Below are 17,823 nucleotides of genomic sequence, written 5' to 3' on the forward strand. Positions count from 1 at the left end.
TATTGGCAATCACAGGTGCCAGTGTTCATTACTAATACTGGACGTTTATTCTGTATTCTACTTGTGCATCGATAACTATGTCTTGTTAATGAAACTGCGTTTTAAAAACATTTCTCCGACACTGCTCCAAACTATGAGGTATCTACTACCAATTTACGATCATAATTATACAACTTTTTGCCGATCCTTCTTCCGTACCTATGGTGCAGTCACTAAACCGACACAAATCACGAGATATGCACGTATATAGATGATGGTAGTATATTGCGCACAAGGTGTAAAAGGGCAGTCATTTGTACTCAGGTGATTCATGTGAAAAGGTTTCCGACGTGATTACGGCCTCACGGCGATCATTAACACACTCTGAAAGCGGAATGGTAGTTGGATCTAGATGCATGGGACATTCCAGTTCGGAAACCGTTAGGGAATTCAGCATTCAGTAATCCACGATGTCAAGAGTGTACCGAGAATAGCAAATTTCAGACTTTATCTTTCACCACGGACAACGCAGTGGCCGACAACCTTCACTTAACGACCGAGAGCAGCGGCGTTTGCGTAGAGTTGTCAGTGTTAACAGAGAAGCAACACTGCGTGAAATAACCGCAGAAATCAATATTGGAGGTAAGATGAACCTGCAGCGAAATTTGGCTTTAATGGTTTATGGGACCAGCCGACCGAAACGAGTTCCTTTGCCAACAGCGCATTATCGCCTGCAGCGCCTCCCCTGGGTCAGTGACCGCGTGGGTTGGATCCTAGACGACTGCAAAACCGTTGCCTGGTCAGAAGAGTCCCGATTTCCCGATTTGGTAGGACTGGATGGTAGGGTTCAAGTGTGGTGCTGACACCAAGAAGCCATGGACTCAAGTTGCCAACAAGGCATTCTACAAGCTGGTGGTGGCTCAGTAATGGTGTGGGCTGCGTTCACTTGGAATGAAGTGGGTCCTGTTGAGTGAACCAATCATTGACTGGAAATGGTTGTGTTCGGCTGCATGAAGATCATTTGAAGCCATTCGTGGATTTCACGTTCCCAAACAAGGATGAAATTGTTATGGATGACAATGTGCCACGTTACCGGGCCACAGTTGTTAATGATGGTTTTGAAGAACATTCTGGACGGTTTGAGCGGGTGATTAGGCCATCCAGACGGCCCGACAAGAATCCCATTGAACATTTATGGAACATAATCTAGAGGTCAATTCATTCACAAAATCCTACAAGCGCAACATTTTCGCAGTTATGGTTGGTTGGTTGTTTCGGGGAACGAGACCAGACAGCGAGGTCATCGGTCTCATCGGATTAGGGAAGGACGGGGAAGGAAGTCGGTCGTGCCCTTTGAAGGAAACCATCCCGGCATTTGCCTGGAGCGATTTAGGGAAATCACGGAAAACCTAAATCAGGATGGCCGTACGCGGGATTGAACCGTCGTCCTCCCGAATGCGAGTCCAGTGTCTAACCACTGCGCCACCTCGCTCGGTTCCGCAGTTATTGATAGCTGTAGAGGCAACATGGCTCACTATTTCTGCAGGGCGCTTCTGACGAAATGCTGAGTTCATGTCTTGTGGAGTTGCTGCACTCTGCCGGAGAAAAGGAAGTGCGGCATGATACTACGAAATATCTCATGGATTTTGTCACCCCTGTGTATATAGTGTGGGAAATGTAGGCCAAACAACTTCGACCCTAATGGTTTAGGTGCTACGTAGTCCTCGAAGCCACTTAAGTGGAATATCTCTCTGTCTTTCCCAGCAAAGATCCATTACTTTTCAAATTCACTTCCTTAAATAAAGTCTGTTTCTAATAAACACGATGAGACTAATGTTTCATGGCATCTGGTAACGTTCGCAATTATTTATGAAATTATAAACGTTATTAATATTGTAATGACATGTCTTCAGCGGTTTATATAAAGCACAGGATTACTTTTAATAACGTCTTCAGTGGTTTATATAAAGCACAGCATTACTTTTGATAACATCAGATTTAAAGCAGTCTCTTCCATCTGCAGTAAGTAGTTAACTTTCCAATGATTCTTTTGTTTCCATTTTGTATCGTATGTAGTGTATTTTGTTCATTAGAGTAATATCGAAATCTAAATACCTGACTTCATTGCCGACACACTTAAGTTCTTTTGTCTTTCCTTCAGAAATTTATCTCCAGAAATTATTACATTTACCTTCTAAATTTTTCTTCTTTTTTGACGTAATGTGCATCAGTTGGTCACTTTTCTAATGTAAGATTTGTTCTAATGTAAGATATCATTCTGATACCAAAGCAACGCTATAGAAATAAACTATGCCACGTTCACCTTAAGATGTTGGTTTTGTAGCTTTTGATGTTATACTGCATTTTAAAGTTTATAACACGAAATTAATTGTTGGAAGTTAGGCATGGGGGATGCAATATACCCATAATTAAGGACTTAAACTGGTATTTAAGAAAACCGAAGGTTTTCTAATCAAGAAGTCGGCACTAGCATTTAAATTCTTCTTGGTAAGAAAAACTGATGAAATTGTTAGAGGAAAATGTAATTGAATGAGAATTGTGAAGTTTACTGAGGTTAAAAAAACACACACACAAAGATGATTTGCCCCATTCTCCATAGTGGAAATTTTGATTATATAAGTGACAAGAGTGGCCCGCATCTCGTGGTCGTGCGGCTTCCCACGCCCGGGTTCCTGGGTTCGATTCCCGGCGGGGTCAGGGATTTTCTCTGCCTCGTGATGGCTGGGTGTTGTGTGCTGTCCTTAGGTTAGTTAGGTTTAAGTAGTTCTAAGTTCTAGGGGACTGATGACCATAGATGTTAAGTCCCAATGTGCTCAGAGCCATTTGAACCATTTGACAAGAGTGAAAATGTTAATTGGAATCCAACTTCATCCAGAATTACTGATCAAACTACAAAGTAGAGTGGTTTCAGGAGAAGTAGAAGTCTAGCGTCTGTCTGGTTATCATGACTAATTCTTGGTAATTTTTGTTATTCGAATGCCTAACGTTTCTCTTTCGCAATACTGCAGACATCTTCGGAGTGTATAAAGACGCAGACAGTATCGCCAAACGTAAACATGCTCAGCGAGCATCTGACCACTGTCGTAGGTTGGTGTCTTGCGCCGACATGTTTTACAGAGCTTGGGTTGCGGAAGCTTTAGTGTCGTTTGCTGTATTTAGCACTACGGCCTAAAACTTGTGTAATTTCAACTCTTCTTCTGTTCCGTTAAAGTAATTTTTGTGTTTTTGAATTTTTTTGGAAGAAATGGGAAGTGCAGGAACTCAGCTACACGAAAAATGTGAAGAAATTGAAAAAGAAATGTTCGTCGGAAGGGTGGACTCAGCATATAGAAAAGTCACCACAACATTAAAAATGCAGCGGGAATTCCACTATTTAATGCAGAGGAGAGAGTGGATAGGTGGCAATAGTACGTAGGAGTCCTCTATGAGGAGAAACACTCTCTCTGCTACCGTGATAGAAGACGAAACAGGAGAGTCAGGAGATCCAGAGTTAGAAGAAGAATTTAAAAGAGCTTTGGATGACTTAAGGTCGAGTACGGCAGAAGTTATAAATAACATCCCATCTGAATTTCTGAAATAATTGGGGGACGTGGCAACAAAACGACTATTCTCGTTGCTATGTAGAATGTATGAGACTGGTGTTATACTATCAGGCTTTCAGAAAAACATCATCCACCCAATTCCGGATATTTCAGGAGCCGACAAGTGCGAAAATTATTGCACAATAAGCTGAACGGCTCGTGCTTACAAGTTGCTGACATGATTAATATACAAAAGAATGGAAAAGAAGATCGAGGATGTGTTAGATGACGATCAGTTTGGCTTTAGGAAGGGTAAAGGGGATCAGAGAGGCAGTTCTGACTTAGGGATTGATAATGGAAGCAAGACTAAAGAAAAATCAAGACATATTCATAGGATTTGTCGACCTGGAAAGAACGTTCTGCTACATCAAGTGGTATAACGTGTTCGAAATTCTGAGAAAAATTGGGGTAAGCTATAGGTAAAGACGGGTATTATACACTATATAGAAAAGCCAGCAGGATACAATTAGAGTGGCAGACCCAGAACGAGACGCTCAGATTAAAAATGGCATAAGAAGGGATATAGTCTTTGTACATCGAAGAAGCAATGAGGGATATAAAAGAAAGTTCAGGACCGGCGTTGAAATACAAGGTAAAAGGATATCAGAGCTAAGATTCGCTGATGACATTGCTGTCCACAGTGAGAGTGAAGAAGAGTTACTGTAATGAAGATTCTAATGAGTACAAAATGTGGGCTGAGAGTGAATCGAAGAAAGACGGAAGTAATCAGACGCCTAGCAAAATCTGAAACCCACGTCCCCCCTCCCCTCCCTCACTCCACCCTCGCCAGAAACTGGCACCGGACTTGCGTCTGTGAAGGATTCGAACCTGCGACCGTAGCAGCAGCGCGGTTCCGGACTGAAGCGCCTAGAACCGCTGGGCCACAGTGGCCGGCTCTTTCCCGTGTCTTAATCTCAGAGTAGCGCAAATGAGAACAGCGAGAAACTTATCAGAATTGGGGATCACGAAGTAGACCAATTTAAAGAATTCTGCCACCTAGGCAGCAAAATAACTGACGACGGTCAGGGGAAGGAGAACATTAAAAGCAGACTAACACTGGAAAAAAGGTCATTCCTGGCCGAGAGAAGTCCACTAGTTTCAAATATAGGTCTTAATCTAAGGAACAAATTGGAGCGCAGTATTGTAAAAATGGTTAAAATGGCTTTAAACCCTATGGGACTTAACATCTGAGATCATCCGTCCCCTAGACGTAGAACTACTTAAACCTAACTAACCTAAGGACGTCACACACATCCATGCCTGAGGCAGGATTCAAACCTGCGACCGAAGCGGTCGCGCGGTTCCAGACTGAAGCGCCTCGAACCGCTCGGCCACAACGACCGGCTGCAGTACTGTATGGTAGTGAGACACGGACTGTGGGAAAACGGAAACAGATGAGAATCAAAGCTTTTGGGGTGTGGTGCTACAGAAGAATTTTAAAAATTAGATGGCCTGCTAAGGCAAGGAATGAGGAGAATCTACCCAGAATCGGCAAGGTATGGGACATATGGAAAACAATGAGGATGATAGGACATCTGTTAAGAGCTCAGATAATAACCTCCATGGTACTAGAAGGAACTGTAGAGGGTAAAAACTATAGAGGAAGACAGAGACAGGAATACAGCCATCAAGTAATTGAGGACGTATTTGCAAGCGCTACTCTGAGATTAAGACACGGGAAAGAGCCGGCCACTGTGGCCCAGCGGTTCTAGGCGCTTCAGTCCGGAACCGCGCTGCTGCTACGGTCGCAGGTTCGAATCCTTCACAGACGCAAGTCCGGTGCCAGTTTCTGGCGAGGGTGGAGTGAGGGAGGGGAGGGGGGACGTGGGTTTCAGATTTTGCTAGGCGTCTGATTTTAATAACAATAACAGTAGAATATATACATTGTTTTGATGTAACAATAATAATAGAAGTCCAGATTTATCGACTCTCTTTGACGTCCTAGGAGAGGAGGGCTTAGACCCAAAGACAGTAAGCATCATAAACCAAGCACGCGCAGACATAAAGTCGATTATCGGAGCTCTTTGGAATTAAAACCGATTGTCGCCTAGTAGATACACAGTCACCAATCCTCTTCGATCTCATCCTATATAACGTAGTTAGGCAATCGGAAAAAGAATCAAAAACAAAATCTCTGAAAGCCTACTCAAGTCGGACGGACTGAAGCTGACATCAAATTCGCTTGCTTGACTTTCACAGGCGATTTAGTAATACTAGGGGACAGTAAATTTGTGGAATTCAAACAATGCGGCGGAAACACTGACCTGCAATCTGGTCTGTAGAAACTGAATTCATCTACGTTAAATTTAGCTTTCGGAAGTACTGGCAGGTCAAGAGGGTCAGGCACTTCAACTGTGTCGGTGAGATAATAGAAGTAACGGGGCTAGAGAAGGAAGTACTGAGACATCAGCTGCAGAAACTCACGTGACGTGAGTGAATACCTACAAAGGTTAGACACTACAACACGGTGACCAAACCTGAAGTCCTGTATGCAAGCGAATCTTCAATTATCAACAGAAGCGGCGATCTGGAAAACAGTCTAAAGGAATATCGAAGGATTATGAAGCCAATTCCTGGCTCAGGAGGAAATGGAGGCTGGATACAAAGTGCAAACCTGCGAAGTAACACGCAAGTCAATAAATCTGGCAACAGGCCTGAAGTGTGTGGCCGTTTTTAAAAACTCACTTCAACAAGGTTTACGCAGAATATTTTATCGTATAGAGGAAAATTAAAGAATGTACCACGGATTCAACAAGTTAAAAACTACTTCACAGAGCCGAGATAGATGCAATGGAAGAAGTAGGTGAGAGTAAACTGTTCGTTCAGAAGGTAAACTGTTGGGCAGTACAGCCAGAGAATAAGGTTGCTAATAAATAAATAAATAAAATAAGGTTGCTAATAAATAAATAAATAAATAATGAAGAAAGTAGAAACCAAGGGGACAGAAGAAAGGAAACAGTCCACGCACAGAGAATGACAGCCATATAAGAGATCTGGGAAACTAATCTAAAAGCACATGTGATTCAACAAGATCCATTTAGATTGGTACTTAGTAATTTATTTTAAATTAAGTACAAGTCAGAGAAATGCGTAATATGAAGAAAGGGTTCGTACGAAACATATAATTTCCATGTGTCGTGCAGTTAATTTAAGAACTGTAATAGCAACAAACCGTCACAACTGCGACAATTTAATTAGCATTCAACTAAGCTCTACCATAGTAAACATAGATCTGTAATCTGTAATTAAGCGAGTCGTAAAGGAAGGGAACGCCACTACTTTCAGTCTTTTTGGTCTACGTTTGACGAAATCACTGTTTGTTATTTTTTTCACCTCAAAATAAAATGTGTGTGAAACCTTACGGGACTTAACTGCTAAGGTCATCAGTCCCTATGCTTTCACACTAATTAAGCTAAATTATCCTAAGGACGGACACACACACCCATGCCAGAGGGAGGACTCGAACCTCCGCCGGGACCAGCCGCACAGTCCATGACTGCAGCGCCCAGACTGTTCGGCTAATGCCGCGCAGCTTTTTTTTCTCCTCGGAGTGGGATCTCTCCCTTTGTGCCTAGCCTTGCTCAGGTTGCTGAGAGTTGGCGGTTATGACGTTGGAATCGGGAAGCGTATAGGTTTGGTCGCTGCGAGAAGGCGGGGCCAGGACAGAATCTGCACCCGTTTGGGATGTTTCCCGCAGTCGTTTTGGCCGCCAGCTTGCCCGCCTGAGCAGGCTCTCGGGCAGGCGGCTGGACAGTATTCTCTGCTAAATAAAGCCTGCAGCTTCCTTGTATCCTTGCCATTTCTTAGAGACTGAAATACGGAGCCCTAAGAAGCGACTGTATGAAAAGCCGTTTCTTTAACTTTCGTGCTCCCTTGATTTGTCAGAAAGTGTCCTCCCTATCAATTGCTTGGCGAAGCTGTGCCACAAATATGTTTTCTTCCCTGTTCTATTCAGTGCCTCCACATTAGTTACGTGTTCTACCTTCTAATCTTCAGCGTTCTTCTATTGCATCACATTTCAAAAGCTTCCGTCTTCTTCTTGTTGCATATCGCCACGTTTCACTCACACGCAATATATATATTGCCAAATAGCAAACTCATCTACCGTTTGTTTCCTAATCTAATTCCCCTTGCATTGCCTGCCTTAATCCGACTACATTCCATTACGCTTGTTTTCTCTGCTAAATAAAGCCTGCAGCTTCCTTGTATCCTTGCCATTTCTTAGAGACTGAAATACGGAGCCCTAAGAAGCGACTGTATGAAAAGCCGTTTCTTTAACTTTCGTGCTCCCTTGATTTGTCAGAAAGTGTCCTCCCTATCAATTGCTTGGCGAATCTGTGCCACAAATATGTTTTCTTCCCTGTTCTATTCAGTGCCTCCACATTAGTTACGTGTTCTACCTTCTAATCTTCAGCGTTCTTCTATTGCATCACATTTCAAAAGCTTCCGTCTTCTTCTTGTTGCTTACCGCCACGTTTCACTCACACGCAATATATATATTGCCAAATAGCAAACTCATCTACCGTTTGTTTCCTAATCTAATTCCCCTTGCATTGCCTGCCTTAATCCGACTACATTCCATTACGCTTGTTTTACTTTTATTGATGTTCTTGTTATATGCTGCTTTCGAGACGCTGTCCATTCCGTCCAACTGCTCTTCCAAGTCCTTTACGGTCTCTGACAGAACTTCAATGTCATCGCCAAACATCTAAGATTTTATTTCTTCTCCCTGAACTTTAATTCCATTTCCAAAATTTTCTTTTGTTTTCTTTACTGTCTCCTCAGTGTACTTACTGAATAATACCGGGGGGTAGGCCACAGTCTTGTCTCTGCCCATTCTCAAGAATTTCTTCCTCGTCATAGCCCGTACCATTGCTAGTGTCATTTCATTTCTGTACAAACTGTAAATAGCCTTTGGCTTCCTGTATTTCACACCTGCTACCTTCAGAAATTTAAAGAGGGTATTCCAATCGACACTGTCAACAGCTTTCTCTCAGTCTAAAAATGCTATAAACGTGGGTTTGCCTGTCCTAAAAATACTTTCCAAAAGAAGTCGTACGATCAGTATTCCTTCCCATGTTTCTACATTTCTCTGGAATCCAAAAGAGTACCCTGTGTTTAACACAGGCTGTTAGCGTTCATGTTGTTTCACTTTCCGAAACTTCGCTGAGAAATCTGGAAACTGGCATATATAAAAGTATGAACGCCTTTAGTAAAATTTGTTTTTGGAGGGGGGGTTGGGTGATTTGAAGGTGAGGGACCTTGTTCTCCATTACACACCCACACACCTCTTGGAACCGATCCTTTCATACCCTATATGTAAATTAAAGAAATCTTAATTTACAGAACAATAAAGAATGAATTCTCTTAAACTCACATTAAGAGCGAATCGGAGTGTGTGTGTGCATGTAAAAAATGGTTCAAATGGCTCTAAGCACTATGGGACTTAACATCTGAGGTCATTAGTCCCGTAGACTTACAACTACTTAAACCTAACTAACCTAAGGACATCACACACATCCATGCCTGAGGCAGGATTCGAACCTGCGACCGCAGCAGCAGCGCGGTTCCGGGCTGAAGCGCCTAGAACCGCTCGGCCACAGCAGCCGGCTTGTGTGCATGTAAACAGGTACAGATCTCACCTGGGGCACACCACACGGACGTTGCTAGGAGCAACAGAAGCAACGCTGTCTGCGGCATGGTGTCCTTAATCAGACCTACAAGACATTCACAGCCTCTTTTATAACGAAAATTCACAGCGTCTTTAATAACGACAGTCATCGCAGCCAGATATCAGCCGACGACGATGGAGGCCCACTATTGATCTATCACTGTTAAGTTATCCTTACAAGAGCGTCAGAAAATTACCGTCGATCAAATTAAGGTGTAATTATACACTCTAATAATGAATTTTCCCATTATTAGGAGTCATATCAACTACAAGTGAGAGTAAAAGTGCGTTTAGTGATTTGTTCTGTTATCAAATCTATCCATCAGTTACGCGTTGGTAGTTTCCATCTTTGGCCAAGACACGTCTTACCATGGCCGCAACGCTCCTCTGAGTTTAAACTGATACCGACAGACGACGCAGCCCTCGACTAGTAACAGAGGGTAACGATTTGAGGACGCCGTCCACTGGTGCTGTAGAAATGTCAGAGTGCAAAACTGCCACCTGCCGAAGAGCGCGAAACACATGTTCCCACGCAATATGTCAAGAAGCGGGCGCAGAATTCTGAATGTTTATTTAATATGACGCAGTGTCCGTTGAAGGACAAAACTGAAACAGGTAATAAACATACACACGCATGTTTTTTCGAACATTCAGTGCTGTTGCCGCTCAAAACATATATCTCATTCTGAAACCTCTGAATTGACACACACACAATTACCGCAGTCAGGTTAGGGAGCTTCTTGTTACTTTAACCTCTTCTTCCCACAGAGTAACTTCACGTGGAGATAGCCAGTAGCCAAGAACTGTCTCAAGGATTTAGTTGATTCTTTCAGTACAGTTTAGTCGTAGAAGACCTTTCATTTGAGTTTTGTTAAGTGGTAGACTAACACAGAAAAAATATCTTATACACCGAAGAGCCAAAGAAATTGGTACACCTGCCTAATATCGTGTAGGGTCCCCGCGAGGACGCAGAAGTGCCGCAGCAAGATGTGGCATGGACTCGACTAATGTCTGAAGTAGTGCTGGAGGGAACAGACACCATGAATCTTGCAGGGCTGTCCATAAACCAGAAAGAGTACGAGGGGGTGGAGATCTATTCTGAAAAGCACGTTGCAAGGCATCCCAGACATGCTCAATAATGTTAATGTCTGGGGAGTTTGGTGGCCAGCGGAAGTGTAGAAACTCAGAAGAGTGTTCCTAGAGACACTCTGCGGCAATTCTGGAGGTGTGGGACGTCGCATTGTCCTTCTGGAATTGCGCAAGTGCATCGGAATGCACAATGGACATGGATGCAGGTGATCAGTTAGGATGCTAACGTACGTGTCATCTGTCAGGGTAGTATCTTGAGGTATCAGGGGTTCTATATCACTCCAACTGCACACCTCCTGCACCAGTACAGAGCCTCCACACCTCACATGCTGGGTCCATAGATTCATGAGACTGTCTCCATAACCGCACAGGTCAAACCAATCGATAGAATTTGAAACGAGACTCATTCGATCAGGCGACATGTTTCCGGTCGTCAACAGTTCAATGTCGGTGTTGAAGGCTGCAGGCGAGGCGTAAAGCTTTGTGTCGTGCCGTCATCAAGGGTACACGAGTGGGCCTTCGACTCCGGAAGCCCATATCTGTTCCGACGTATCGAGAAGCGCCGGCGCGAAGATGAAGAACGCCAGTAATGCTGTGAGGCGCCGTCAGCCAATAGTATGCTGACTAGGACCGCACCACGACAGGAGCGGCCTCAATAAGAAGAGAATAATCGCCGCTCCCGCCTGCCTCGGCCGTACAGTAGAAGACGACCACTAGCAGACCCGGACTAGAAACCACATTGCGTACAGCGAAAGAACATGTGTTCATCGCATGTCGCCCATAGCTTGCGACACAATTGTAAACCGAAAGTTAAGTATTTATTGTAATAAAAACCATTAATGTGCTTTGCTTGAATTGTATAGCTATCCCAGAAAGCAGCATCGCTTAGGCACCCTATAAGAGACGAGTGGGCAGGGCTCCATAATATCGATGATGTTTCGTTGAATGGTTCGCACGCTGACACTTGTTGATGGTTTAGCATTGAAAACTGCAGCAATTTGCGGAGATTTTCAAGTAACTTCTGGGAATTCAGCCAGGTAACACTTTCAGCGACCGCCGATATTTCGGCGGGAGAACACCCCGCCATTTTCAAGGCAAACTGCAACGGACAGGCGGCGTACATGCAAATTTAATACCTCGGTTCTCGGACCGAAGCAGGAAAGACACACACACACACACACACACACACACTGAACACTAGTGCCACCAAAGATGACCAAAGTCAGAGCTATCGATAGTGAGACTATGAATTCGCAGGTGAGGCAGCATTGACTCTGTTCCTCCGTTTCTTGACAAGGGAGAGAACCGGATTCCAAACAGAGTTTAAACAGAAACCTCCATCCCTGTTAACGAGGTTGCTCGCTAATTTAATCTCAACTGCCTCCCTAATGACACTGTCCCAATAGCTGGACGTGCATGCCAATATCTCGGTGTTATTATATAACATGGGGTGACCAGTATCCAAGCAATGTTCGGCAATAGCAGATCTATTTGGCTGCTGTAATCGTGTGTGCCGTTTATGCTCGGTACATCTGTCCTCCACGGTCCTGATAGTTTGACCAATATATGCCATGCCGCAGCTACAAGGGACACGATATACACCCGCATTACGCAGTCCAAGATCATCCTTAACGGAACTCAAAAGTGCTCTAATTTTAGATGGAGGTCAGAAAACACATTTCACATCGTATTTCCGTAAAATACGACCGATCTTATTGGACGTGTTTCCTGCGTAAGGCAAGAAGGCAGTAGACTTAGGTGTTGACTCAGAATTATCATCAATCACCCGATGTACAGTTGGTCGATAGCGCAACGCACGTTCAAACTGTCTATCACTGTAACCATTTTGACGAAATGTGACTTCAAGATGGGACAGCTCAGCTGGCAAAGTCTCATCGTCAGAAACGACATGTGCCCTGTGTACCAAGGTACGAAGTACCCCTTCACGCTGAGCCGAATGGTGACAACTATTAGCTTGTAAGTACAAGTCGGTGTGAGTACGTTTCCTGTAGACTGCATGTCACAATGATCCATCATCCTTCCTCCTAACCAACACGTCGAGAAAGGGAAGGCAACCATCCTCTTCCACCTCCATCGTAAAACGAATGTTCGGGTGGATCGAGTTCAGATGTTCTAGAAGGACATTCAAATTCTTGCGATGGGTAGTCCGTTGTCTCCTGTGATCGCAAATTTGTTTATGGAAGACTTCGAGGAACGTGCATTGGAGTCGGCGCCTTTAAAACCCGCCTGTTTCTTTAGATACGTTGACGATACCTTCGTTGTTTGCCCTCACGGTAGGGTAGGAAGTTACTTGAAAGTTGTATACGCCAGGAGAAACTCAGGTCTCACAATTTGCCGAGAGGTTGCAGCTCTGTCACTTTGAAAGATTCTCTTCAGTCGTCGTTGGTCACGTTCTTGCAGGATCTTTTACCAGCAGCAGCGATGTCGGAGATTTGATGTTTTATTACATTCCTGATATTCACGGTACATTCGTGAAAGGGCCGTACGGGAGAATCCCCACTTCATCGCTACCTCGGAGATGCTGTCTTGTATCGCTCGTGTGCCGACTATAACACCACGTTCAAACTCACTTAAATCTTGATAACCTGCCATTGTAGCAGCAGTAACTGATGTAACAACTGTACCAGACACGTGTTGTCTTATGTAGGCGCTGCTGACTGTAGCGTCCTATTCTACCTGTTTACATTAAGTTTGTATTTGAATCCGCATGCCTATACCAGTTCTTCTGGCGCTTTAGTGTATATAAGCTGCTATAAGCTGCATGCTCCAATTAAGTTTCCGTGTTTCCTCTAGTTTCTTTCTTTCTTTCTTCTTTTTGTTTTGTTTTTGCAGAGTGGTATCTTGTGTGTGAAGTTCCCTGTAGCATGTGGTTTCACTGTGACGAACGTAGAGGGAAAGCTAATAGGGAATCTAGCGAGGCCCTCTCTTGGAACTGCAGGAAATGTAACAGGAATAGACTGATGGTGGAGATGCAGGTGAAGTTAGAGGATCCTAGACAAGAACTAGAGAGGCTATGGAGAAAGACGCTAAAAAATACAAACTCGCAATTCACTGTAAGGCCCTTAGGAAGATAATACGTTCCGTTAATTTCACTTTGACTGTTAGGAATAGCTTTAGCTAGCTGCCAGAGTCATGTGCAAACGAGCGTCCAGCATTTGTAGGAGCAGCTAAGATCCAACAGACACCTCACATTGTTAGGAAGCCTATGTCAGATAGTGAGGTTAGGAAGAGAGAATGTGGGTGCTAGGTAGCAGTCATGGTTGCGGTGTAGGCACACAGCTACAGGAGACATTAGCTACGAAGTAACAAGTAGCCAGCGTTTTTAAACGAAGCGCTAGGCTCAGTAAGGTGAGAGAAGACCTTGGAGCTCTGCGTAAGGGTTTTACTGAAGAGGATCATACAGCCATAGTGTTAGAGGCCAGGAATAGCCTTAGCAGGGACTGGGCTTGCGGTGCAGGTGGTGACTCCGACAGGGTTGCTGCTCAGACTTAGACTACTAGCGTTCGCTTTGCACAGCTGGTCCGGCGTTACGATCAACATAATTGTGACAGTGCTGTGAGATGGCAAGACAGGGGACTTGAGAATGCGCTGATGACTACTGAAATTGTACACATTCCGGAGTTGCCACTTGCACTAGACACAGCCTACACCTGCGTAGGTTTGGGATGGCTGGTGAAGCTTAGAACTGACAGTAGTGTAGGTGGATCTGGGCTCATTCAAGGCCACGTTCCGGTGACAGTGAGTAGAAGGACTGTACTTATTTTTCAGGATGAACTCGGGGGGGGGGGGGTATCGCTGTTAGAGGCGGTTCCTTTAATATTGGAAGTTAGTTCAATAAATGGAGAACACAGATAAGAAGACGTAGTAGGTTTATTTCATCAAAATAATAGGAAATAGGAATTGTTAACAGGTCCTGATACAGACGTTATTTTTATCTCATACCACCATTTACATAGAGAAGAAATACTAAGGCTGTCTGCGGATGGATCCATTTTACCTTACTTCATTGTAAGAAGTTCGTCCTTAAACGGAGGAGTGGCCATTTGTGTCACTTGTATACTAGAAGGTTGTGAAGGAGAATTAGAATTTTCACGGAAACACTTTTCATTTTGGGATACTACTTATCCTCACGTTCAGACTAAATTATTTTGCTCTGCAAATTTGACGCTGTGCTAGACTCAGTTATTAACAAACACATGAAGCTGATGTGTTGGGATTTCAATGTAAACTACCACACTGATGCTTCAGATAGAAGAATGTTGATCGTTTTACTTGAATCTTATGACATGGTAAAGACAGTGTTCTTTCCGACTAGTGTTCATGGAAACTACCACATTATCATACAAAATATCTCCACAGATTGTTCCCGAGGTCATTGGCACAATGTGAGAGAAGTTGGTAATGGCGTGTCAGATCACAAGACACAGATAACAGATAATAATACGGGAAGTCATACACCAAAGTAGCGAACAAAATGTGTATAGATGTAAGCCCACTTGCACTGCAAACATTTAAAGCCAGTTTCGATGGGTAGACTTGAAAAGAGATCTATATTAGAGACAAAATGAACGACGAATATAACACATTTCTTCAAAGCTTTATCAGTTTATTTGATAGCTCTTTCTCATTAAAATAATTGTATGAAGCCGATCTGAGTAACCATTGGAATTAGAGTATCATGTATCAAGAAAGGAAGGTGAGCTGGATCATAATACGAAGAACAATCGGAGCACAATAACAGAATATCACCCTAGACAATGCCGCAAATGAATGAAGAATGTAGTCAGATGGGATAAAACAATGCATTTCCCCATGAGAAAAACCTCACAGAGCAAAATTAAATCGCTCTGATCAAGTTGTAAAAGATATTTAGTAATCACCTTCCGACTTCAACACTAGTGTTCCAAGACAACTGTGTCACTTGTAACTACAAGGTAACAAGCATCTCAAAGCAGAACAATACTGCCTTGGATATGATGAAATTTCAAGTAAGACTATGAAGATCAGTTCACCACATGTTAGTGTATGACTATTCAGCCCATATCATGATTACATCTTCAACACGGTTTGTTGAAAATTTAATATATTTACCTTAACTTTTCCCAACTGATAATTTTTGGACAGCTTTGGTGTTAATATATAACCATTCAGCCTATATCAATTTCACATTATGGCTACTGATAACTTATTTGTTGATCGGTAGTTAACTTAGTTACATGCTAAGACACCTGTGTGATTTGCACTCACTGATGTCAAGGAATACAGTTATTTGAACTCAGAAAGCAGTTTGGTTAAATACACTCCCCTCTTACATAAAACACATTTCGAGCGCTTTAGTACTTCAGTTTTATGTGTTAGAAAGAAATACACACATTAACAAAAGTTTTGCATCACCTCAGTTCCGAGAGTTCCGGAACGTGCACAGAAAATTGGAATAGAGATCAACATCATGTCCACCCTTTTTATTGCTCATAAAAACCACACATTGCATGTTGTACCACCATACAGCGAGACCTTCAGAGGTGGTGGTCCAGATTGCTCTACACTCCGCTATCTCTAATATCCACCAGCAAGTCCTCTTGCATTGATGCATGCCTGTATTCGTTGTGGCATACTATCGACAAATTCATCAAGGCACTGTTGGTCCAGATTGTCCCACTACTCAATGGCGATTAAATGCAGATCCCTCAGAGTGGTTGGTGGATCACGTCGTCCATAAACAGCCCTTTTCAGTCTATCCCAGGCATGTTCGATAGTGTTCACTCTAGTCGATCGATGTCGTTATCCTGAAGGAAGTCATTCACAAGATGTGCACGATGCGGACGAGAATTGTCGTCCATGAAGACGAATACCTGGCCAATATGCTACCGATATTGTTGTCCTATCGGTCGGAGGATGGTATTCACGTATTGTACAGCCGTTACGGCGCCTTCCATGTCCAAAAGCGGTGTACGTCGGCCCCACATAATGCCACCCCAAAACAGCAGGGAACCTCCATCTTGCTGCCCTCGATGGACAGTGTGTCTAAGGCGTTCAGCATGACCAGGTTGCCTCCAAACACGTCTTCAGCGACTGTCTGGTTGAAGGCATAAGCGACATCCATCGGTGAAGAGAAAGTGATACCAATCCTGAGCGGTCCATTCGGCATGTTATTTGGCACATCTGTACCGCGCTCCATGGTGTCGTGATTACAAAGATGGACCTCGCCATGGACGACGGGAGTGAATTTGCGTATCATGCAGCCTATTGCGTGCAGCTTGAGTCGTAACACGACGTCCTAGGGCTGCACGAAAAGCATTACTCAATATGGTAGCGTTGCTGTCAGGGTTCCTCCGGGCCATAATCCGTAGCTAGCGGTCATCACTGCAGTAGTAGCCCTTGAGCGGCCTGAGCGAGGCAAGTCATCGCCAGTTCTTGTCTCTATGAATCTCCTCCATGTCCGAACAACATCGCTTTGGTTGACTCCGAGACGCCTGGACACTTCCCTTGATGAGAGCCCTTCCTGACACGAAGTAACACTGTGGACGCGATTGAACCGCGGCATCGACCGTCTAGGCATGGCTGAACTACAGACAACACGAGCCGTGTTCCTCCTTCCTAGTGAAATTACTGGAACTGACCGGCTGTCGGACCCCCTTCGTCTAATAGGAGCTGCTGATGCATGGTTCAGCTGCTGAGAATTTTTCCAGGTTGTATGGCCGTGGTCCACGGCAAGACTCAGTACCCCAGGAGCACCTCCGAGGATGTCCAACGTAGCCTTGGACGAAAGGTGAGGTATTGAAGAGTTCCATGGACCATAGCAATACAACCCGGAAAAATTCTCAGTTCACTATCCGGTCGTGAAAGCCATCATTGTATGATCATGCATGGTTGTTTTCATCTTTGGGCGGGTTTAGTTCAAATGGCTCTGAGCAATATCGGACTTAACTTCTGAGGTCATCAGTCCCCTAGAACTTAGAACTACTAAACCTAACTAACATAAGGACATCACACATATCCATGCCCGAGGCAGGATTCGAACCTGCGACTGTAGCGTTTGAGCGGTTCCGGACTGAAGCGCTTAGAACCGCTCGGCCGCTCCAGTCTGTTCTCCAGTTCCAGGGGATTCTGACGAAAATAAAGTACTCCGTCTTCAGGCCAGAAGTGTCCCATCGGGACCATCCGACCGCCGTGTCAACCTCGGATGGTCAGCACATCGCTCTCCCGGTCGATATGATGGTTTTCTTTGACCGAAACCGCTACTTTTCGGTCGAGTAGCTCCTCAATTGGCATCACGAGTCTGAGTGCACCCGGAAAAATGGCAACAGCCCATGGGGGCCCGGATGGTCACCCACCCAAGCGCCGGCCATGCGCGACAGCGCTTAACTTCGGTGATCTGACGGGAACCGGTGCATCCACTGCGGCAAGGCCGTTGCCCAGAAAAAATGGTTGGTTGTAAATTTTCCAACTTCCACGAGTTAT

At 44.2% G+C, this 17,823-nt stretch overlaps 1 pseudogene; it reads right to left on the reverse strand.

Annotated features, from left to right (window-relative positions):
• Positions 1–17,660: 17,660 nt before the first annotated feature.
• Positions 17,661–17,778, reverse strand: LOC126099449 (5S ribosomal RNA; annotated as a pseudogene).
• Positions 17,779–17,823: the final 45 nt, after the last annotated feature.

Source organism: Schistocerca cancellata, chromosome 1 (assembly GCF_023864275.1).
Source record: "Schistocerca cancellata isolate TAMUIC-IGC-003103 chromosome 1, iqSchCanc2.1, whole genome shotgun sequence".
In the NCBI taxonomy this organism is placed as follows: domain Eukaryota; kingdom Metazoa; phylum Arthropoda; class Insecta; order Orthoptera; family Acrididae; genus Schistocerca; species Schistocerca cancellata.